The sequence below is a fragment of the Mauremys mutica genome, chromosome 1 (genome assembly GCF_020497125.1).
Source record: "Mauremys mutica isolate MM-2020 ecotype Southern chromosome 1, ASM2049712v1, whole genome shotgun sequence".
Classification (NCBI taxonomy): domain Eukaryota; kingdom Metazoa; phylum Chordata; order Testudines; family Geoemydidae; genus Mauremys; species Mauremys mutica.
The window spans coordinates 102606094-102629586 of record NC_059072.1 but is presented as its reverse complement, the minus strand read 5'-3'; the positions used below and the strand labels follow the sequence as shown (position 1 = coordinate 102629586).

The window sequence follows — 23493 nt, the reverse complement described above, 5'->3', positions numbered from 1 at the left end:
TGGGACATCTGGTCACCCTAATGTATACATGCTGAAACATGAAAACTAGAATACTGGGGAGTTGTGCCATAAATAGGGAAACTCAGTTGCATTACAGTATTACAGTGGCATTTTAGTGTACATTATTTATTAATGCCATATAGCCCAGAGTTATTAATACTGGTATGCATTCATTTTTTTCCCATGCAGCCGTGCAACAAGCACTTAGGATAGAGGTCATAGAAACATAGGAATTGCAACACTGGATTAGACCAGTGGTCCATCTAGTCCAGTCTCTTGATTCCAACAGTGACCAAAATCAGCTGCTTCAGAGAAAGGTGTAAGAAATCGGGCAGTGGTCAATTATGGGGATAACCTGCCCATAATGACAGTTTCTTCCTGGCCCCCATTAGTAAGAGGCTGGGGCCATTCCGTAGATACATTCAGGCCCTTTATGCAGTGCTTTGATCATGTCAAATGCCTATATTGTAAGAGCAAAATATCCTTAATTAGCCCCATTGCTATTACCAGTTTAAGGCCTGGGACACAAAATCCAGATCCGCATTTCAAATGCTGAAAGGTCAAGGTTGCTCAAATCTGGTGGTAGAGAATGGGGCAGGCTGTGTAATTTGAATCAAGCACCATGCTTGAATTCCCAGCTTCCTCCTCCCCAAAGTTTTGGGAGTATTCAGGTCTGGAATTTTGTTTTGGGCCTATTTCTGAAAATTCATTTTTCCTGACTTTTGTTGCTGTTTGCTTTTTTACTCTTTTTCTCCCTTGCCCAGTACTGCCACATGCTGTAATGATACCAGTACCTCACAAATATATTCACTAGGTAAGAGAGAAACAATGCAGACTCTTGCCAATGTCAGTCATAAGATCAAAGAGCATAGCACTGTATGTATCAGTTCTCAGTGTTGAATGTATACACATTCGTCTCTAGCAATTGCTTATTATGGGTATATAAGAGAATTTCCACATGCCAAAAGTATAAAATCTGAGTCACAGGGTCTTCGCCAGAAACTTATAAAGCTAAATTCTTCAGATTGATTGTGGAGAGTTTTACTTTTTCCTGAGCCAGGTATTAGCACCAATGTCACCTTCACCAGTCTACCATGCAGATGACTTTAGTTGTTTTTGACCCACAGCCAACACTGTATGTGTTACTTTTATGATCCAAACTTCTGCATGCTGAGGATGGGAACAAAAAATGTCTGACCTCAGATTACATTTTGGCGAGTTCTCTAGGATTAGGTCTCTACTCTAAACCCTTTTCAATCCTTTTTGCTGAAGCTTCATTTTTAAAAGGTTAACAAACATCTGAGCATTGGAGCAAGTTGGAATCAATAGTTTTTCTCTGATATATTTTACGTGCAACCTTTAGCAACTATTTTCAAGGTTTGTCTTACTAAACCAGATACCAGATTTGTTTTGTTTTCTGTTTAGGAAAAGAATTGTAGACACCCCCCCACCCCCCAAATCTACACTACAATTACAACTGATTCAGAGGAGTCGATTACAGTACAGTTTCCCTGTGGCCTGATGACAACATGTTTCCAAGTTTTAGGGCAGAAAGGACACTAACAGTGCTCTCAAGCCTGGTGAAAGCCTTAGTTTAGAGATTCTAAACCATGCATATGGTAAAGGCCTTGTCATCACTGTACATTGGTGCTGTGTTGTAACCGGGTCAGAGGACAACTGTGTTATAACTGGGTCCCCTGACTCAGTTGCACTGTAGATGGAACCACAGACTTTCCTCCCCCAACCCCCCTTCAGTGTATCAGTAATGTTACACTTGACAGCTCTCCTTCTGTCTGTAACACTCTGGTTATCTCCAGTGGTCTGCCCTTTTCCAGTGTGCTTTCATAGCTCCGTCTCTCCAATGCTTGCCAACCCCTCTCTAGTATTTCTCCCAGATGGTCTCAGTCTGACTGACTCCCAGTCTTCCATGGTCTTGGATTATGCTAGACACTGGACTAGACAAAGATGAAGCATAGCACTTGCCCAGGACAAATAAATGTTCAGTATAGCAGCAGTGTCCAGCTTAGCAGTGCAGTTCTGTATTTTGTAATATAACGTTTTGCCCCCTTTTCCAGTAATTTTACCACATATTTACATCATCTGTTTCCTTTTGCTAGAGATGAATTTTTTACAGTTTTGTGTTGCAATTTTTAGTAATAAAAATAGAAGCACTGAAGTCAGTGCCTGATAAGTAACTCATATCAAATCACATCCCAATGGTGACTTGCCACAGTTCTTCCATTCTAAAGTATTATGTGAATGGATGCCCAAAATAACATGTATTAGGCATGCCAAGGTCTCACTTGTAATAACAATCCCTGCTGAAAATCCCATATGAATAAAACAAATCATGGCTCCTACTCAAGAACTATGGAGGTTCTTTTTACTTTCCTTATGTGTCATGTCTCATTAAGGTTATACCAAACTCATCATTACCTATCTGCAATAAGATTATTAACTTTAAAGAAACTAAACCTTTATGAAATCTTTGAGCTAGTTTCTCCCATGAACAAAAACAAAAATTGCTTGTGTAAAAAAAGGCATCCCATTAAAAGACGAGAAAAAGTAAAATCACATTGAATATTATTTTTCCTCATATTTTCCCACATGTTTTCCCTGGTGTTATCATATTTGCCATTTAAAAGTCAGTAGTTACCACCACTGAGATCCCCTAGTGTTTCCTATTCTGAGTACTGTATTGAGAATAAAAAGGGTACCCCAGCTGCCAACAGTGCGGTAGCTGTTGGGAAATGTTGGCTTTTGTAGTGAGGGGAGAAATAGTGGCAAAACAGCTCAAGAAAAGTGAAATGAAAGATCTGAGGATAATATTAGGGGCCAAGTTCTGCCCTCGCTGACCTCTGAACAATCCCATTGGTATATATAGGTATTTGGGTTGGATATAAGGTCTGGTATATTGTATGAGTATATAAATAGGACTTCAGGGAGGTTGCACGAGTACAACTGAAGGAATAATTTGGCCCTTAGATCATAGATTTGTGTGATGAATGTATAGGTATTATTGGTGCCGCCTTTAGAGGACACCAAAGCCCTGCTTCCCTCACCTGGGTGGTGCCCCTAAGATGAGGCTCTGCTAAGTCAGACAAGGGCCTGGTTTTGAGGGGGCAGGATTGATTCCGCAGCCGGGATTCAGTGGCTTTAAGGAGCCACTGTCAGCTGGGAGCTAATTAAGCACTTGGGTGGGGGGCCTCTGACCAGAAACCATGACAGGGATCTCAGCAGGGGGACTGACACATACCTGTGTGGTTTGCATTTTTTTAGTCTACTGCTTATAAGAATGCCTGGAAGGAAAGCAGCCAGAGTCTTTTGCCAGATCGGTGTCAATTTGAATTTACTCCAAACCCCCTGCAATAAAACCCCTGCCTGGAGAGAGTGATTGTGTGTTAACACCAGAGCCTCTAGTGGTAACTTTCCCTCTCATATTATTCCACCCTAGCCCTGTGACAGCCTGTCATACCTGTTGTTCTGCATTAAAGAGCATCATCCCACAAACAGTTACGTCAATTACTCCGGCCATCACGCTTATTCCACGCAGAGTCCACTGATGTTAATGGGATTCTGCACAAGAATAAGTATCCACACAGAAGGAACTGGCGCACAGGGTGCTAAACGTAAAACATTCCCAGATAATTCATTCTGAAACAAGCCTAAAACTTAATGCAGAAGTGCCAGAAGATATTGGACTCAATCTTGCAGCCCTTAAGGGGCTAAAACTCACACTGCCATCACTGGGAGTTTTGTCCAAGGGCAGCTGGTTTGGACCCATATCTTTTTCCTTTCAAAAATTTATTCTTAATACTTTTTAACAAAGAGGATTATAATATTGGATAGTGGAAGAGACTGAAAAGGTTGGCCAATATTTATAAAATTATCTAACTATAAACAAACAAAATCATCATCAGCAGTTGGATTTTCTTATAGGATTTTCTAACAGTTCCAGTAACCTTCCCATAGCAGTTATAAGGAAACACAGTTAATGCTGAATATAAGGAATATCTCTTTTATATGCTAGATTTTAGGTGGAATTCCTGGAACCTTAATAATTCTTCTTAACCTTCAACACCCTACACCACTCCTCCCATCTACTTCTCTGACCTAACTTCAACCTACCCTCTAGAGTTGGTTGGACGTTTTCCAACAGAAGGTTTTTCTATCCAAAAATGTTGATTCCTCAAAATTAAAATGATCCATGGGAATGTGTCAATTTTGACTACATTCCGATGGAAACCAGGCAGGTTTCCAGTTGATCACTAGCAGGCAAGTGTTGGAGCAGCTGAAAACCTGACTGGTTTCCAGCCAGCTCACCTGCCCAATGGCATCTTGGGCTTCCAGGCTCACGGGTGCCAGGGCAGTCCTGCCAGGCAGATTTCCCTGGAGCTGGGGCTCCCAGAACTTTCAGGCACCCATCTCCTCAGCTGCTTGGAAGCCCTGGGAGCCACAGCTCCCAAGCTCTCCGCGCTGCTTAGGTCTCCTCCTGGCAGGCTCTGGGCAGCCTGGAGAGCCTTAGAAATGTTTCAGAAACATTGAAATTAAAATGCTGTTTCAACTTTTTCCAAAAAAAAGTTAAAGTTTCCATTTTGTGGGAAATTTCAAATTTTTCATTTCTTTTCAGAATGAGATTTTTTTTTAATTTTGGAATTTCCTACAGAATGGGAATTTCAATTTCCAGCTCTCTGACCTTCCCCCCACCTGGCTCCAAATCCTCACCCCAGCCTGGGCCCATAAGTTGCATCCAACCCTCACCCTACCCTACCTACCCTAACATCACCTGAGTTCACCAGACAGTCCAATGAACGAATGCTTCCTACCTCACCACTCCTATTATTCTCCCACTCTTGTTTGTGCTTTCTTATGCCTGGAATTACCTCCTATTCTTTGTACAAATCAAATCCTACCTTAAAAGCAGCTTGCTTTCACCTCCTCTACCAGTGAGAACTCATCTAGAATTAGAAGTATTTTTTTTAAAGTCATAGCTATATAACCTTCCGCTGATCTCTCTGCATCTGCATTGTTTTGTGCACCAGTCGTTAAGTCGTTACTTAGCAAATAATAATTAAGGCTACATTTGATGAGGGGGAAAGGAATTTTCAGTCGAATAGATAAACTATGATGGCAGCTGATGATAGAGCCTTCCTGTTTAGATTTAGCTTTCCTGGCATAGTGCACCTTGTAACATTCTCCTCAGAGAATCTGAAGAAAAATCAAAATGGCTTAATATCTTCCAACAAGGAAAAAGAAGATGGAGTGCTGCCATGCCATTCTACTGGATTATAAAGCTTACAGAATCAAACATACATCTCCTGTGATCTAACACAAGAAGGCTCATGTCTGGTTCTCATCTTGAATTATAAGCCTACACATAAGGAAAAGGAAACCAAGAACTGTGTCCATGTAAACACTCCCTTCCCACTCACAAAAAAGTTCTAATGCTCAGTTCTGTCAAAGAGTCACATCAAATTTCTCAGCAAGTTCCATCCTGTACAGAGTGTAATGGCTGTGGTCTTATTCTATCTTGGCTTTGGGTCATTTCTATGAATCTAATTATCTTTTTTGGCTTTGCCTCATCAGAAAATTTGATCAATTTATAATTTACATTCTCCTCCAGGTGGTTATCATGCCCCATTGAAGTCAAGGGGAGCCTTACTCTTGACTTCAATGGGAGTAGGCTCAAGCCTATAATGAATAATATTTTACTCTGACTTTATCCCTCTGGGAGACCACTTACTTATATACACACCAGTTTTAACTATGGTAAAACCTCGACAGTCCAAAATGATTTCACATCCTCTGTTAATCAAAAGTTTGTATGCAGAGAGTTGGCTGGCCACTTCAGCTTCAGGAATGTCTGGATAAAAATTCAATAATTCCATGTGGCAAAGATCTTATTTAAAATCTAGATGATTTATATCCATTGCACTTCCCTTATCCACCGCTCAGATACAATATTAAAAAAAGTTATCAGATTACTTTGGCACTGTCTATGTTTCACAAATCTCTCTTGGCTTTAAGGCAATAGGTTCCTCTGCTCTATATGTCTAAAAATAGATTCTCGTATTAGGTTTTCTAATATTTTACTTGGAATTGAAGTCAGGCTCCCAGGGCTAGAATTACCCAGGTTATGCCTTCTGGTTCTTTGTAAAGATCACAATCTTCATTATTCTTTCCTTCAGTTCTGGGGTGCTTTGTCTGTTTTCTGAGAATTAATGTTCACAGAACCCCAAAATGCATTGTGTCTAGGCCCAGAGATTTAGATGTCAAGTTTGCTTAAATAATTATTCATTACTACCTGTTTAATTGGTAGTAGTTTTTTATTTCCCTAATTGTTTATTGACTCAGGCATCGATTTTGCCTTGTTATCCTTATTGTATACCGAGGAGGATTAGTTGTTAGGAAATTCCTAACTCTCTATTATTGTCTTTTTAGCAGCTGTCCTATCTTGTTTTTGCTGTATTGCCCTGTATATAGGCATAACACTTTTCCTATTTCCCAGCCCTACTTTAAGTTAACATGATTTAATCACTTCTCTCATTTTTCTACTCCAACTGAGATAGACTGTGATTTTGGAGTACAGCTCTGAGGAAGGAATGGTGCATAAACTATCTTAGTCCTGGAGTAATCTTGGAGGGCATTGTATCTCAGAGTCAGAGAGACACCTCTGAGCCACAGTTCCTGCTTGCATCATCCTTGCTCCCAGAGATAGTAATTTGTTGTTGGCCCCTACCCGCAGTACGTTACTACTCTCCTCCCTCATGCTAGCTCAGCTACTCTGGCCAGCAAATAGTGGCTGGGGAAGGAGGGAGAGCCTCCTTTCCACTCCCTGCCACCTTGCTCTGAGATGGCTCCACTTACTCCAATCTGTCTGGATCCAAAGTCCAGACAGCCCACATAGAGATATAAGGGGTTTCCTACTCTCTCTTGCATGGACATTAGTCTGAGTCAGTCTAGCGAGTGCAAGTAATGATGAATGAATCTCAAAGTGTCCAGTTCAAATAAGTACCCAAAGTTTTGAAATTTATTCAAATCTTATCAGAGCCTCTCGGGGGTGCAAAACTGGACTGGAAATCTTGTGAGATCTCTCACAAGATTGCTGATATATTTTGCTGCTAATTGGACTGAAAAATAGCAAAGGCCACCCATTCCCACAATATTCCAACAGTGGTCAGAACTAGGGAGCACAGAGATGTATGAACATGAAATACAGGTAGAAAAAAAACATTTACATGAACTTACTAAAACCCTGGAGATATTGTTTGTTTTAGGCAACAGTACAAGTCAGTTCTTATTTTATCTGAACTGGCCCATCCACCCTTTACCCTTAAGCATGAACACGATGGTTACTATTTTCGGTGCTGTCCTTACTCAGGATTGTTAGACAGTGAGTAGTCTCCTGTCTTGTGATTCTGGAGCTGGTATGAGGAATTTCATTCTGCAATCACCTTTAGATCAGCAGGAAGAACAACTGCTCATTTTCCTTCATGATGTACTACTTTGACACAACATAAATGTCAGCTGGCTGGCTGCCCATATCCCACAGAAATAAAATAATATTGGTGGAAGGAAACCCTTACTGGTGTCACTAATGCCACCTTTGGGTATTAGAACTGAAAGAACTGTTAAAATGTAATTTACTTTTAATTATTTATGCTATTTGTTTACCATTGGCATTTCACTGCTAGGACAATGAAAGTAGTCTAGTAAGTCTCCTTTTCTGTTTCCAGTCAGTTTCACTTCCAGGTCCTCATGCATAACACAATGTTGCAATATTTGGATGGTAAACACTGTATGGAACATTTAAATCTTTGAAAAATAAAAAATCTGTTTCTATTTAATCCCCACCCCACCCACACACACACAAATTTTCATTAATAATAGATTTTGTAAATTATAATAAACAAAACTTCAAAAGACAGTGTAGCAGGCAATCAGTTATGCCTGAAAACCCTACCAAGTTAACTGGTAATTAATCCTGCTGAAAAATGTTAAGTGCATCATCCTGACTCACTATTGCAGGAGGCTTATTACCCCCTCCCTTCCAGATATAAGGGAAGTGGGAGAGGTGCTAGAAAGAGTGAGGCCCTAAGATGTGGGCTGAGCAGTTCTCAGAGGGGAAACTTAAGGCTTGGGCTGGTTTTTGTGTTTTATTTTGTTTTTATTTAAAATATTGCTACTTACTATTGACTGAGTTTTCTTTCTTTCATACAAACATTTTATTTTTTTAAATGTTTAAAAGCTAGCACAAAATACAAAAAGATAAAAATAATAATAATTAAATAATTGGAAAATCAATACAAATTCTTGAATTCTGAGACTACATCTAATGAAATTTCAGATAAAAAGTCAAAGCTGTAATATAATGTTTACTTAGTAGCAGATATTATATAGGCACCATCCTGCTGTCTTTGGAAAGAATGCCAAAATTCTAATGGCAAGAATTCTAGCTGATTTCAATTAGGTAAGTCAGTAAGGTAGGATAAGGTCATAAGATAGGGTAGGATAAGTTTGTAAGTAGGGCTTGTCAAATATTTTCCATCCAAAATCTTTTGACAGAAAATTGAGTTTTTGAAAAAACTGAAATTTTCACTGAAGTGCCTGCTTTCCTTGAAATTTTCAACCAATGCATTTCTTACCTGAAAACTTTTGGTTTTGGTATTTTGACAAAGTCAAAATTTTCCATTGAAAATTTCAGTAAATAGTTTTTTCATTTTTGTCAAAATTTTATGGGGAGTGAATTTTCCAACCAGCTCTGTCGTAAGCCATTTTCTTTTTTAACTCGCATTTTCACATGCCAATAAATTTCTGAAAACTTTGCTCTGGGAATGAAAATTTCCATGCTAGTTCTCTTTCCAGAGGTGGATTTGGGAGGTTGCGGGGTGGAGTTTGAGGAAAATAAATCCAGATTTGAGTTATGGAAGAAGGTTAAAAAATTCCTATTTTCAAAAAAACAGACCACGATTTTGACTGGGCTATGTACAAAGTGCCTGAAATTAAATTTGAAACTTTGCATATGCTGGCAGGGCCGCCCAGAGGGGGGGGCAAAGGGGGCAATTTGCCCCGGGCCCCGGGCTCCGCAGGGGCCCCCAAGAGAAGAGCGGAGGCTCCCGCCTCCGCCCCGCTCCTGGAGCCTCAGCGCATCAAGCGCCGAGCCTCCGGCCGAGCCCCTGAGCCCCGCCCCGATCCGAGCCACGTGGTGAGGGGGCGGGGCTGGGAGCTCCAACGGGGCCTGAGCCCCGCCCCGCTCCGAGCCGCGTGGTGAGGGGGCGGGGCTGGGAGCTCCAACGGGGCCTGAGCCCCGCCCCGCTCAGAGCGGCGTGGGGAGGGGGCGGGGCAGCTGCCTCCGCTCGGCGGGGAGCTCACAGCCCCGCCCCCTCACCACGCGGCTCTGAGCGGGACGGAGCTCAGGCCCCGCCGGAGACGCGCTCGGGTAAGAGGCTGAGGCTGAGGCTGAGGCTGGGGCCGGGGCCGGGGCCGGGGCCGGGGCCGGGGGGGGAAGCGGGACCCGCCGCTGCCGCCGCCGCCGCCGAAGCGCAGCCCGGTCTTCGGCGGCGGGGGGCCCCTTCTGTTCCGGGACCCGCCGCCGAAGTGCCCCGAAGGCCCGCGGCAGGGACCCCCGCCCCGCCACCGAATTACCGCCGAAGACTGGGCTGCGCTTCGGCGGCGGGTCCCGCTTCGGCGGTAATTCGGTGGCGGGGGGCTCCCGCCGCGGGTCTTCGGGGCACTTTGGCGGCGGGTCCCGGAACTGAAGGGCCCCCCGCCGCCGAAGACCCCGGGCCCCTGGAATCCTCTGGGCGGCCCTGTATGCTGGTTAATATTCCTCAATGAGGAATAGTGAATTTGATTGTTTGGGGGAAAATGTGAGTTGGCTTTGAGGAAAAATAGCCTTGATCCAACAAGTTATTTTAGTTTGAAAACTGCATAAGCAAGCATAGCAGACAGTCTTATTAGTCTGGAGGAGTGCACTTTGGAAGAGACACAGTGCGTGCAGGTGCAGCTCTGGGAGTGTCCACTTTTCCAAACGGATTTTCAAGCTGGCAAAGCCTTTCTATTAACTCTGAATTAAGACCCTTTCCTTTTCTTTTATTACTGGGTGAGGAGTCAGAAACAAATCCTAGCACCATTTTTCCAAATCTGTTCCAGTTCATTTCAGAGGCAGTTTTTTAAACCTTGGCCCAGCAAACATATATGTGAGTTACTCCATTTAAGGCAATGGAACTGTTCGTGTGAGCAGAATTACTCGCATGCATAAGTGTTTGCAGAAGGGGGCACTTTGTTTTTGTTACCATCACAGTGATCCATGGGTGCTGGAGCTAGGGATGCTGAGAGTACTACCACACCCCCTGGCTTGAAGTAGTAATAACAACCCAAATACATGGTTTCTGCCTTCATCACTCCCACTATAAAAATTGTTCCAGCACCACCGCAGTGATCCCACTATTAAGTGAATGCTAATTAATGGTGCAGTGAATGGATTATGCACTTCTTGGAGGCACAGGTATGGGGCAAAAGTGACTTAGGAGCCTAATTTTCATTGAAAGACAATTGAACATAGGCACATTTGAAAATGTTGCCCATGGTACTTACAAGAAACATACCAGGTGCCTCCTAGTGTGCACAGGAGATAATTTTTGTTTGTTTGCATATTCTCTTTAAAAGAAAGAAGTAGAGGCAAAAATAGTATATTCATGCAACATTCAGGTTACATAGTTAAAATAATATTAAATCAGGAAATAGCAAAAGCTAAGGTTGTAAACTGGGCTACATTGCACATTTGTACAGTAGTAATTTCTATATCTGTCTTCTTTGTTTAGGCCCTGATCCTGCAAACACACGCGTATTTAACCTTTACTACTGTGAGTAATCCCATTGACTACCATGGACTACTCAGAACAGTAAACGTTAAGTACATACATACCCTTTGCAGGATCAAGGCCTTAATATATCATTAGATAAATTAATTTTGTAGGTATTTTGATAGGATATAGGATGCACTTTAATTAAAGTAATAGGAGGATCTTTATCATAACATTTCAGAGTAGCTCACAAATATACAAAAGCTACAGCTGTTGCAGGCCTTGTAATCAAATGAGGCAATGACTCAGACTCATTTTGTGCCAGAGGATGCTGATAGTGCATTATAACCTCTGTGATACTTCCACTGAGGAAGTCAAATGTGAGTGAAGAGGAGGTACCCATAAAGTGTGAGCCCAAATCTGCCCCAGAGCCAGCTTGCAAGAAGGGAGCTAGAGCTCTAGAGAGAAATCATTAGAGTTAAACCTTTTTATCTGTGGTTATAACCAGCAGGGTCTCAGTAGTCTTTCACTGAACAACTCCTGTTAATAGTTACCCTGCATATGTTAGGCCCTAACACTATCACCAGTTTCTGGTCAATTATTATTGTGGAAACATATATGTTAATAAAGGTACCTGAATCCCATTCTGGAAAAGTGCCCTGAATCTACACCTTTGTTGTCAGTATCAGCCAAGGTTTACATGTGCAGGGAGACCGAAGCACTTTCTAAACCTCTAGAAGTGTATTCCAGCATTTTCATCTCAGTATCTATTAGGGCAGGGGTCGGCAACCTTTCAGAAGTGGTGTGCCAAGTCTTCATTTATTCACTCTAATTTAAGGTTTCACGTGTCAGTAACACAATTTAACGTTTTTAGAAGGTCTCTTTCTATAAGTGTATAATATATAACTAAACTATTGTTGTATGCAAAGTAAATAAGGTTTTAAAAATGTTTAAGAAGCTTAATTTAAAATTAAAATTAAATTAAAATGCAGAGCCCCCCCCAGACCGATGGCCAGGACCCGGGCAGTGTGAGTGCCACTGAAAATCAGCTCGTGTGCCGTCTTCGGCACGCATGCCATAGGTTGCCTACCCCGTATTAGGGCATTATCTTTTTAAAAAACAATTGTGAATGAACTAAAAAGAGAAACAAATGAAGGTTGTTGAAGTAGAAGGTCAAATACAAGGCTACATTATGATCAAAATGTGAGGAAACTTTTTAAATTAAGAAAAAAAGGAGGGAAAGAGATGAAGAAAGGAGAAATTATGGATTCAAACTATAACACTGCTCTACAGGCAAAATGCTTCTGAAATAAATGTAGTCAAACTTTACTAATTCTGGGTCACTGAGAACGAAAATGATGCTTAAAGTTGTTGATTGGCTCTAGTTTTCAAGATATGCTATTGGGTCAGTATATACGACCCTTGACTTGGGAATAGCGGAGGATAAGTGAGTTATAAAGGGAAGGGATCTCAATTTAAACCAGAAATGACTAAAATACATCTTTGACTGGATCTATGAATAAATCTATGACCGGGTTTGGACAGTACTTGCTTTTTAGGCAAAACAATGAATGATGCAATCTGAAGCTGGTATTGCGTCATACATGATATGAATTGCATCATGTTATTCCTAGAAGTCATGGATGATGCAATCATAACGAAGCTTACATCACTCTGCTGAACAAATTGCCCTATATCAGCTCTAGAAATCATACAGTGTCATGCTCTCTTATTTGTCAGTGTTTGATTTTGCAAAGGGACACATTTCTGTTTAGCCAAAGTGAGCAGAGATGCCTCGTACTTGTGTGAACAGTGCAGATAACTTCTGCTATGTTTGTGGTGAAGTGACTTTTGCATCACAAAAGCGCAGTATAACCACTATGGTTAAGAAAGCCTATCACCTTTATTTTGGCTGCAAAATTGGAGATCAGGACAAGAGGTGGGCCCCACACATATGCTGCAACACTTGTGCAACAAATCTTCGCCAGTGGTTGAACAGGAAAAGGAAATCTATGCCTTTTGCCATGCCAATGATTTGGAGAGAGCCAACAGATCATACCAGCAATTGTTACTTCTGCATGGTGCCTCCAGTTGGGAAAGGTGTGTCAAAGAAGAAAAAGTGGACTGTGCATTATCCAAACATTCCATCAGCTATACGTCCAGTACCCCACGGAGAAGGACTGCCGGTTCCTGATGCACCAGAATCATTCTCACTTGAGTCAGACGAGGAAGAGGATGAAACTTCTGGTCCTGAACCATCAATGTCACAGGACCCACATTTTCTCCCATCCTTCTCCTCTGAACCACACCTCATAACACAAGGTGAACTGAATGACCTTGTCAGGGATTTGGAACTACCCAAGAGTAAGGCAGAGCTGTTGGGCTCCAGACTACAGCAGTGGAATCTCCTGGCAGGTGATGTTAGGGTTTCCATGTTCCGTGACCATCAAAAGGATCTTGTCCCCTTCTTCTTCATGGAAGGTGATCTTGTAGCCTGCAACATCGATGGTGTGATGGCAGCCCTCAACATCGTTCACAATCCAGATGAGTGGAGACTGTTCATTGATTCATCGAAGACGAGTCTTAAAGCTGTTTTACTGCATAATGGCAATGTTTTGCCATCAATTCCAGTTGGTCACGCAGTCCATATGAAGGAAACCTATGACAACATGAAACAACTTTTGAGGTGCATAAACTATGACCAACATCAGTGGCAGCTTTGTGGCAATTTGAAGGTTGTTGCTCTCTTGCTTGGTCTGCAGACAGGATACACAAAGTACTGCTGTTTTCTCTGCGAAGGGGATAGTCGTGCAAGAGATTCCTACTACATCAAGAAAGATTGGCCACTCCGACAGTCATTGGAGCCTGGGAGGAAAAGTGTTCAGCATCCACCACTTGTTCAATCAAGGAAGATTTTGTTACCACCCTTACACATCAAGCTGAGTCTGATGAAGAACTTTGTCAAGGCCATTGACAAAACACAAGCAGCTTTCAAGTACCTCCGTGGAAAATTTCCAAGGTTAAGTGAAGCTAAGATAAAGGAAGGTGTCTTTGTTGGTACTCAGATTCGTGAACTTCTTCGAGATGATGCATTTGACCATGCACTGCGTGGCAAGGAAAAGACGGCATGGAAAGCCTTCCAGTTAGTGGCAATAAATTTTCTCGGAAACAACAAGGCAGACAACTACAGGTTGTTGGTGGAAACCCTCCTCAAGGCATACAAAAGCTTTGGTTGCAACATGTCACTAAAGATACATTTTTTGCACTCTCATCTAGATTTTTTTCCACCGAACTGGGGAGCGGTGAGCGACGAGCACGGTGAGCGATTTCACCAGGACATTGCAACAATGGAGAAACGCTATCAGGGCAAATGGAGCCCATCAATGCTTGCAGACTATTGCTGGACAGTGACAAGAGATGCTCCATTTAATGAATACAAGAGACAAGCCAAGAAGCGCCGAGTAGACACTGAATAGGACTAAACTATGTACATAATAGTTTTTTGCCTTTTGTTTCATAATAAATTTTAGTTATATAACTCTTTTGCTGATTTTTAAAGTGTTACATAAACAGGACAGGTGAAATATTATCATATAAATCAACCATAAACACATGAAAAGACCTAGGTTTACAATTTATGATTAAAACTCTACTATCTACACAATATACATAGACATAAAATGTAAAAACTTAAATATCTTAGAAACAGTAGCCAATCAGTTGTTTTAATTGTCATATTTGAATTCAGCACATCAAAATACATAATAAATAGCACATTTTATCTCTGAAGCAGACGACTTCTCAAAAATTGTAGACCAGTGTACTAAAACTGCATGTAAGAAGTAAAAACTAGAAGTTAAAACATTAGCTAGCTAGAGCATATTAGAAAATGATTAGCTTTTGAAAAGTCATTGGCTAGCTATCAACAGTGTAAGTCTTTAGCAACTCATATATAGCTCTTAGCCTACTACATAGATGTGGTAATCTGAGATTATTTATATAACTGTCCCAGAAGCACACATCATAATATTACCAGAGAGAGAACCATGAAAATTTGGGAACTAAACTCAGAGGAGCATCTCCACCATGCACAATCTGGGTATGTCTACACTTCAGTTAAAAACCTGTGGCTGGCCCGTGCCAGCAGACTCGGGCTAAAGGGCTGTTTAACTGCAGTGTAGATGATCAAACTCAGGCTGCAGCCCAAGCTCAAGGACCCTGAGAGTGGGAAGGTCCCAGAGCTCAGGCTTCAGCCGAAGCCTGAACATCTGCACCACAATTAAACAGCCCCCCAGCCTGAGCCCTTGAGCCTGAGTCAGTTGGCACGGGCCAGCGGTGGGTATCAAAATGTAGTGTAGACAGACCCTCTGCTTCCCCTCAGTTGCTCAGCTAGAAGAATTGCATAACAGCATTAGAGGGCTGACTTTAATAGCACCATTTAATAAATAGCAACAAAATCACCAACTAGTATTATTTACAACTGAAATTTATAGGTCAGCAAACATATTAGGTAATCCACCAGTCACCTTTTCTATGCAAAACATGAGCATGAAGAGGAGCTGCATACTAACATCTGGGGAAGGAATAGAAACACTTTTTAAAGGAACATATAAACTGCCATAGCAGATCAGACCAATGGTCTATTTAGTTTGGTACCCTGCTTCAGATGAAGGTGTATAATCCTCATAATGGACAGTTGGGGACAATTTCTTCCTGACCCTAGGAAATAAAAAAATATCCACAAACTGCTAAACTGTCTGCATATTATCTTGCAACAATAAATACTATGTTGTATAATTTTTTTAATCAAACGTCAAATTTGTTGCCATTTGATTTCCTGGCCCCTTTCTTTTTGTATTGCAAGAGAGTGCCTAGAATTGGCTAACTGACCTACTCTACCTCATTCATTTTTATTTTGTCACCTTTTAGATCTGATCAACGCTAGAGGCATTTCTCATGCTAGCCCCTTTTAGCTCCCCTAGTGTACCTCTAGCACAGGTCCACAAAAAAGGATCCTAGTGGTGCAGCATGGCAACATTTGGATTAGACTTGCTTTAAGAAAAGCTAATAACCACCATACCAATCTCACTACTATTGTGTCAATGTGGCTTGAGACTGCTAGTGTTATTGCTCCTGTGTTACTAATAGTTTTCTCACCGCTATCCCACAATACACTGATAACTACTTCAGTGATTCTTCTGGTCTGTTTTCTGTCCTCCACTATGCAGATTTTAAGTTTGCCTGAAGCCACTGCACATGCCGTGGAGCGGAGTTGCATGCTATTTTACCCAGGGATCAACTTCCTTATTGACTTCATTCTATTTCAGCTGCTAGGGTGCCACAGGAAGTGACTTTCTTAAAGAGACTCCACAGGCACTAGTGTTCATCTCATGAAGTGGGGTGATCTAGGGCCAGCTGAATTTGTTCCAACACAAACCTTTATTACTGAACAAGATTAATAACTGGGATTAATCCTAGTCTCCATTTTGAGAGAATTAGGAAATGGCAAATGGTATCTGGAGGTTTAAGGGAGTTTCCCCAGGGAATTATGGGATTTTGTCTTTTTCTCTCACAGTTCCCAGTCTCCCACAAGTCCCTTCAAAATTTTCCACAAGCCATTACTTCAGGGAGCTGTGCTGAGAACTATGGGATAGGTACCCAGAGGGCAGTGCTACTGTGCAAATATAGTTGTGAAATCTATGAAAACTACATGAAACAGCATAGCTAATGTGAAGACACTGCATTGCATCAGTATTACTCAGACCAGAGTTATTCCACTGGGTCAGTTATTCATTTCCTCTCCAAACTAAGTATTTTGGTCTGCCTGATCCCCACCTCAATCTGATAGAGCACCCAAAATTCAGTGGCTAACATTATCTTTGCTGGTCACTCCTCTGTTTGACCATGTCAATTCATTTCTAATTCCTTCACTGGTTTCTCCTAGCCTACTATATATATCAAAGTATACTTCTTATTCATGCCTTCACAGCCATACACAGCTCTGCTGTAATCTACTTATCATATCTTGCTTCTCATGTGTTTTCTTTCACTCTGCCAATGATACCACCCACCATTTTCTTTTCTTACTCCCATTTTGTATCTTCTCCTATTAACTCCCTTTGCCCCCGTGCTTAAAATTACTTCCTAATCCCAGTGCATCAGACTTTCACCTCATTGAAATTCTTCCTCTAGGTTTCTTGGCCACATGAACCGAAGACAAAAAAATGGTAATATTCTACCTCCATACCATACCCCATTGCATGTGGTCTTATACATGTCTCTCCTCAGAATGCAAGGGCACAAGGGCAGAGACTGTCTCTATCTGTGATTTATACAGCTTCAAACACACAATCTGCACTGAAACAATATTGTTAATCTCTCCTCAGATCCCTATAATCAGGTTTGTTGCCCTTTTAATTGAATAAAGCCATATTGCTGTTCCTGTGTTAATACTTAGTACCTATGCACACTACTTTACAACTTCAAAGTGTTCCTCAAATGTTTCAGGTAAAATTCTCCTCACCAACTACATAGTCTGCTTAATTGGGCAGAGTGTGGGATGGTTTGTAGAGAATTGTGGTGGGGTGGAATCCACCCAGCTTCAAGAAGGCTGTGTTTCTGCCATTATAAGAGCAAAAGAATGGCCATACTGAGTCAGACCAATGGTCCATCTAGCCCAATATCCTGTCTCTTCCAGTGGGCAGGTCCAAAGGGCTTCAGAGGGAATGAACAGAAGAGGTCAATTTTGAGTTATCCATTGCCTGTGATCCAGTCCCAACTTCTGGCAGTTGGAGATTTAGGGACACCGGGAGCAAAGGTTGTTTCCCTGATCATCTTAGATAATAGCCATTAATGGACCTATCCTCCATGAATTTATCTAATACTTTTTTTAACACAGTTATACTTTTGCCCTTTACAACATTCTATAGCAACAAGTTCCACATATTGACTTTGTGTTTGTGTGCAGAACTACTTCCTTATGTTTGTTTTAAGCATGCTGCCTATTAATTTAATTGGGTGACCCCTAGTTCTTTTGTTATGTGAAGGGGTAAATTACACTTCAGTATTCCACATATGGGCTGGCATAGAGACCACAGCTCCCCACATCCTTCATCCCTTTTGTAGGGAGCAGGATGTGGATGGTCAAGCCTAAAGGTTGGAGTCAGGAGCCTGAAACTGGAGCTGGGGTCAGAGTCAGGTGCCAAGCCAATGGTTAGAGATGAAGACAGAGCCAGTGTCAGGGCTGGAGCCAAAGTCAGGAGTCAAAGCCGGAGGCAGCGTCAGAGGCAGGGCAGAGGAGCAGAGACTCAGACCGGGGCAGGAAAGCAGGAATCAGGAGCAGACAGGAAGTCATGGCTCAGGAGCTAAGTTCCCTCTGAGCTGCGTGGCCGCACAGCTGCCTATTAAGCCCTGTGCAGGGGCTGAGGGCTGTGGCGGGGAGAGGCGCCTCTCCCCGGCGCCAACATGGACCTGCCCCAGACTTGCCACGTCCGGGGGAGGGGTGTCCCTCTCCTGGCCCCAACCTAGCCGCTGCACAGACCTGCTGTGTCCCAGGGAGAGGTGCCCAGGTACTACTGCAGGGAGAGAGAGCTGGGAGGAGTCCTCTCTCCCTGCCATAGCCCCCGGGCAGCCTGCACCCCAAACCCCTCATCCCTGGCCTCACCCCAGGGCCCACACCCCCAGCCGGAGCCCTCACCCACCCTATACCTCAACCCTCTGCCCCAGCTCTGAGCCCCTCATCCTGGCCCCACTCTGGAACACCCCCCATCCTAATCCACTGCTCCAGCCCTGAGCCCCCCTCCCACACTCCAAACCCCTCAGCCCCATCCCCACCACATGAATTTTGTTATGTGCACCTGTCCCACATCACCTCCATATTGGTTCACATAACAAAATTCATTCCACACGTGTGTGGGAAAAATTAGAGGGAACATTGCTCAGGAGTCAGGCAAGTAGGCAGGGTCCATAGTAGAAGCCAGCTAGACATTCATCTATTCCAGTCTGGTTTTCAGACTTTAGGCTGCGTACCCCTTTTGAAATAATGTAGTCTACCACATACCCCAATCTGAGATAGGCAGAGGCAACACATGGGGGTGTTGAGGGGCTCACGGGGTCATGTGACCCCCCAGATTTCTGCCGTCCATTTAGCCACAGCTTCTAAAAGTTTTCAAACTCTGGGATGCACCCCACCTAGGGGGACACAGAGCAACGTTTGAGGGGGCAAGCAGTGATGCCAGGCAGCTTGAGCCAGGTCCACACAGCGGGGCTTGGGGAGGGAGCACTATCTTTACCTCCTTATTCACCTAGGGGATCTGATGAGGTAAATCAAGCACCACCACTCAGATCCCCAAACATTCCTGGGGGGCACATCCCACAGTTTGAAAACCTCTGATCTAGTTGCTCAGACAACTTCATTGGTCTTTGTTTTTGGTACAGCAGCCTCATCATACCAGGCTATGATCTCATTGTTTATATATATATAAAGTAGCAATTATTCAATTTCCCTGATATTCTCACTAGTCTCTTTAGGCAAAATCTTTAATTCCAAGATGACTCAATATTTCATAAAGAAACCTTCATTCCATAGAATATTGCTCACAATTCCATAGAACATGATTAACAATTTCTTTGGTTTTGCACACGTCTTTATTTCTTTTTAATAAGTTTAACTTATCATTTAAGACACAATGACCTGTTAACTTGACTACTTCACATTTTGTATCATGACTGCAGATTATAGTATTATCTTATATTTTTGAGCAAACATCATAGAACCTTCATCGTTTTGTTTCCTTAGTCCATATTTCTTGCCATTCCTTCACAAGTTCCTATGTGACCACACTTTTGAATTCTTGTCTGCTTAAGGATACAGTATTTTAATATCCACCTCAGTTTTTAGATCATGTTTCGCTGCATTGTCAGCCATCTCATTTCCAGGTATTCTGATATGCACTAGAATACATGCTATTGTTATACAAATACATGCTATTGTTATACAGATACATGCTTGCATTATTTCTGAATATTATTTCACTCATGTCATTTTTGCTTTCCAAAGTCCCTGTTCTGATTGTCATTATCCCTGAAAAGGAATCAGATAAAATTACAACTGCAGCCAGTCGGACACCTCTTATCCAGGTTAGTGACGACATTATTCCCATTAGTCCAGTCGTCACAGCAGTCATATAATTCAATAGCCTTTTAGATTTCTGGATTCCAAGAGTAGGAACTCAGAAGGCTGTTTCCATTCTACCTGTGCTGTCACCTTTTGAGACATCTGTATAGCCTTGGCAAAGCTGGCCCTGTTTTTCATAAATAAATTCAGAAAATTCATTGGTTACAAGATTTATATTTTCTTTCCTTCTTTTTTCATACAATTTCAAAATCCACAAATGGGGGCAAAACTGTCGAGCTGTAGTTTGACTTCCCATGAATAAACATTGTTAGTTCTCTCTATTTTTCTTTTTTACATTTCTTCTTTTACCCATTTTTTAACCCTGATAATATGTGGAAGTCTGTGGCATTCCGTATCATTTTGGTTACTAAGCTCTCAGCAGTGCTCATAAATCCGGTGTGTAATTCTATTTTCATGCTTCCATTTTACCTTTACTCAAAAGGTTAGATCTAATAGTTTCATCCTTAGATTTATAGATGCTTCTCAAGTGGCTATTGGCAGAACGCACACTGGTGTTGTTATCATTGTCCCACATGCCAATAACACAGCTTGGGAGACAACTTGCTGTGCTTCTTTCCGGCTTAAGCAGTGTGTCCCAGCCAATCGGTGGGGCTGGATGTTTCCCACAGTCAGGAGCTTTGTGGATGGGGGCTTCACTAGCCCTCTTCTCCACAGGTTCCAGTGAACTGCCAGGTGGTGGCTGCAGTCTGCTGAGCACTACCTGCAGGCTTGGTTTTGAGGCTCCCAATTTCTCACACCCTGATTTGGGATAGTTAGGCTATTGTGTTTGGGTCTAGGTGTACATCCAGTCGTTCTTCCCCGTCTCTGCCTATGCCATCCTCTGGCCAATGGAGGAGCTATGCAAGTCTTAAATAGTGAGGAAGTGTTGTGAGGACTTCCCCCTGTTGGTAATTGTCACCCTCATACATTAGAAAGCATTTGTAAGGTAAGTATAATATTCCCATTTGATAGGTAGGGAGGCTGAACCACAGTGGCTTGCTTAAGGCCCCATGTGCTAGTGGAAGAAGTGGGGTTGGAATTTGTGGCTCTCAATCTCCTGCTCTCACTGCCTGCCTAAATGTTGGTGATGAAGTTGTCATATTTTAAATAAATAAAGCTAAAGTTCTACCTTTAGTCCATGACTGTGCCTATTTTCAAAAGCTCTGTGCAACCAAGTGTCAGTGGGAGCTATTAGGTGCACTTTTGAAAACGATGCAGGTGTGTAACTTTGGCTTTAGGAGCCTAACTTTAGATTCCTATTTTTAAAACCTTGGCCAATCTTGTGACATTTGCTAAAATTATTCTTCATACTTCGTAATATTTAAATGCCAAGTTAGTAACTAGGAAAAGTGATAGTGACACGCAGAACTTACTTTGGATATTTTGTGTGTGTGTGTGTTTCTATTTCTGTAGTTCTCTGAACTAGTCTTGGCAAAAGCACACACCACACAATAGCCTTAGCCTAGGACATTGTAGTGGGATGGCTGCTTTCTGAGCACCCCTGTGTGGCCAGGGGTTGCTTTGCAGGAACCCTCCCCTCATTAACCCCCTCTTGCAAGCCCCTTAAGAACTCCACACATTCTCTCGTGGCTAACAGCACCCATATCCAGGGCTGGTTTGAAAACAGAAAAGGTTAAAACAATCCGCAGAGTCCTTCATAACAAAAAAGGTTCAAACATCCTCAGAGAATCCCCACAATAAAGCCCATTCCCCGCCCCAGGCTTCAGAATCCAAGCTCCAGCCCGAACCACAACTGCAAAGTGTTGTCTACACAGCTATTTTTAGAGTGCTGGCCAAGAGCCCCACTAGCTAAGTCTGTCAACTGGGAGGCTCGCTAGACATACCTGAAGACTCTGAAAATTAAGCATGGTTTTTTAAAAATGTAAACTGAAGCAGGCCCTAAAGGGTAACCACAAAAATGAGCCTGTTTAGCAATGAAGGGCTAGGTCTTGGCTATTAAGTCAGAGCACATATTGATGTGTGTGGAGGGGCTTGGTAGCAGGGATAATTCCTGAAGGCATGGAGGGCTCAATAGTGGCAGGTGTTGCTGGCTGCCATCTGACTGACTCAGCCAAAATGCCTCCAGGAGTGCTTCACTGTCTGGTGTGAAAGGAGAAAACTTTATGACTGAGATTGTGGCTGGTCCCTGCAGGGGAGTGCAAGATAGGAGAAGGCTCCTTGTCTCTCCTCCCCAGTTTGTCCACCCACACAGGACTGTACGAGGAGACTTTGGCAAACCAGTAAAGTGCCTAAAACCACTATGGCTTATTGTTAAAGGCGGCCTAGTCAGCAAGCTGTAAATTGGCCATTCAGCAATCTCAGCTTGACCAAGGCAGGAGGAGAGGGGGTTTTGGGTGCCACAGCAAGGGCAGCTTGACCCCCGCGTCCTTCCCAATGAGAATTGTGTTGAAGTTGCTGATACATGCATTTTAAAAGAGCAAGATGTATCCTCAGGAATGTCTATTGGGGTCTCAAGGTTGAAGACTCTGGAAAAACCCACACCTGGTTAATCAATAATCAGAAGGAACCTCTTGCTTGATGATGGAAACTCCTTACTTAACAAAGTTTCTTTAAGGGACATATCATTCTGTTACTAATGTATAAATAAGGGGGAAAAGCTTGACATAGTTGGACTTGTTTGCAGACTCTTCGGGACTGGTCTCTCCCTCTGGATGCATCTTCTGTTCCCCACTGGCAGACGGGCTGCCGCTGTGTCACTCGAAAGCCACACTCAGCTTTGGTAATTATCAAGGGCTGGGGGTGTTTTCTAATCTTGTTGTGGACGTGTGTAAGTGCTTGAGACTAGTAAAGTTTAGCTTTAAGTGAAAGCACTCTTGTGTTGTCCTGTTTGTGCCAGCCATCTATCGGTCAGACGGCTGTGTCTTCCCTGATTTATTTCCTGACACTTCCACGCACAGAGTAAAAGTTACCAAGAGCTTTGTGTTGAAAGAACCCTGGGTTACAGGACCAGCCACAGTCTGCCCTGTTTTCTGTGAAAGGGTATTTTAGATCACATGAATTATTTTTTTCAATCCCAAGAATGTTTGGTTTGTGGGAACAAGCCATGAAATATTTTTAAAGAAAGTTTAGTGGATAGATTAAAAAAAAGACTGACATACTTGTTTAGTTGCCAGCAGATGGCACACAGTCTCTCTGTCCAGCTAATACTCAAAATAATCCTACAGACGCAATCCCAAGTGGGCTGTTGAACTTGTAATAACAAAGCAGTGACCATATCATGCACAAATGCTGCTCAGCCTGATTTGGGCTTATCATATGTTTGTATTGTTATGGTTCCAGACTGCTAATACCTTAAGCCCCAGGCTCTAACTTGAGCAGGAAGGGTTTATTTTTGGAAGAAGAATCTTTCCCATAGTGCTTGTGAGTCCAGCAAAAGCCTATTTTTTTTTCTTATTTAAAAACAGATATACTGTTCAGTAAAGCTCAGACTAAACTAACAAGCCTCAGCATAGCACAGCACTGTCCTGGAATCAAGCTTTCTGGAATCAAGTC

The 23493-nt window shown here is 42.5% G+C and overlaps 1 long non-coding RNA gene across 1 annotated transcript in view; it reads right to left on the bottom strand.

Annotated features, from left to right (window-relative positions):
• Nucleotides 1-23493, bottom strand: part of LOC123370127 — a 44591-nt gene that overhangs the window by 2032 nt on the left and 19066 nt on the right. The gene's annotated exons all lie outside the window — the stretch shown is intronic.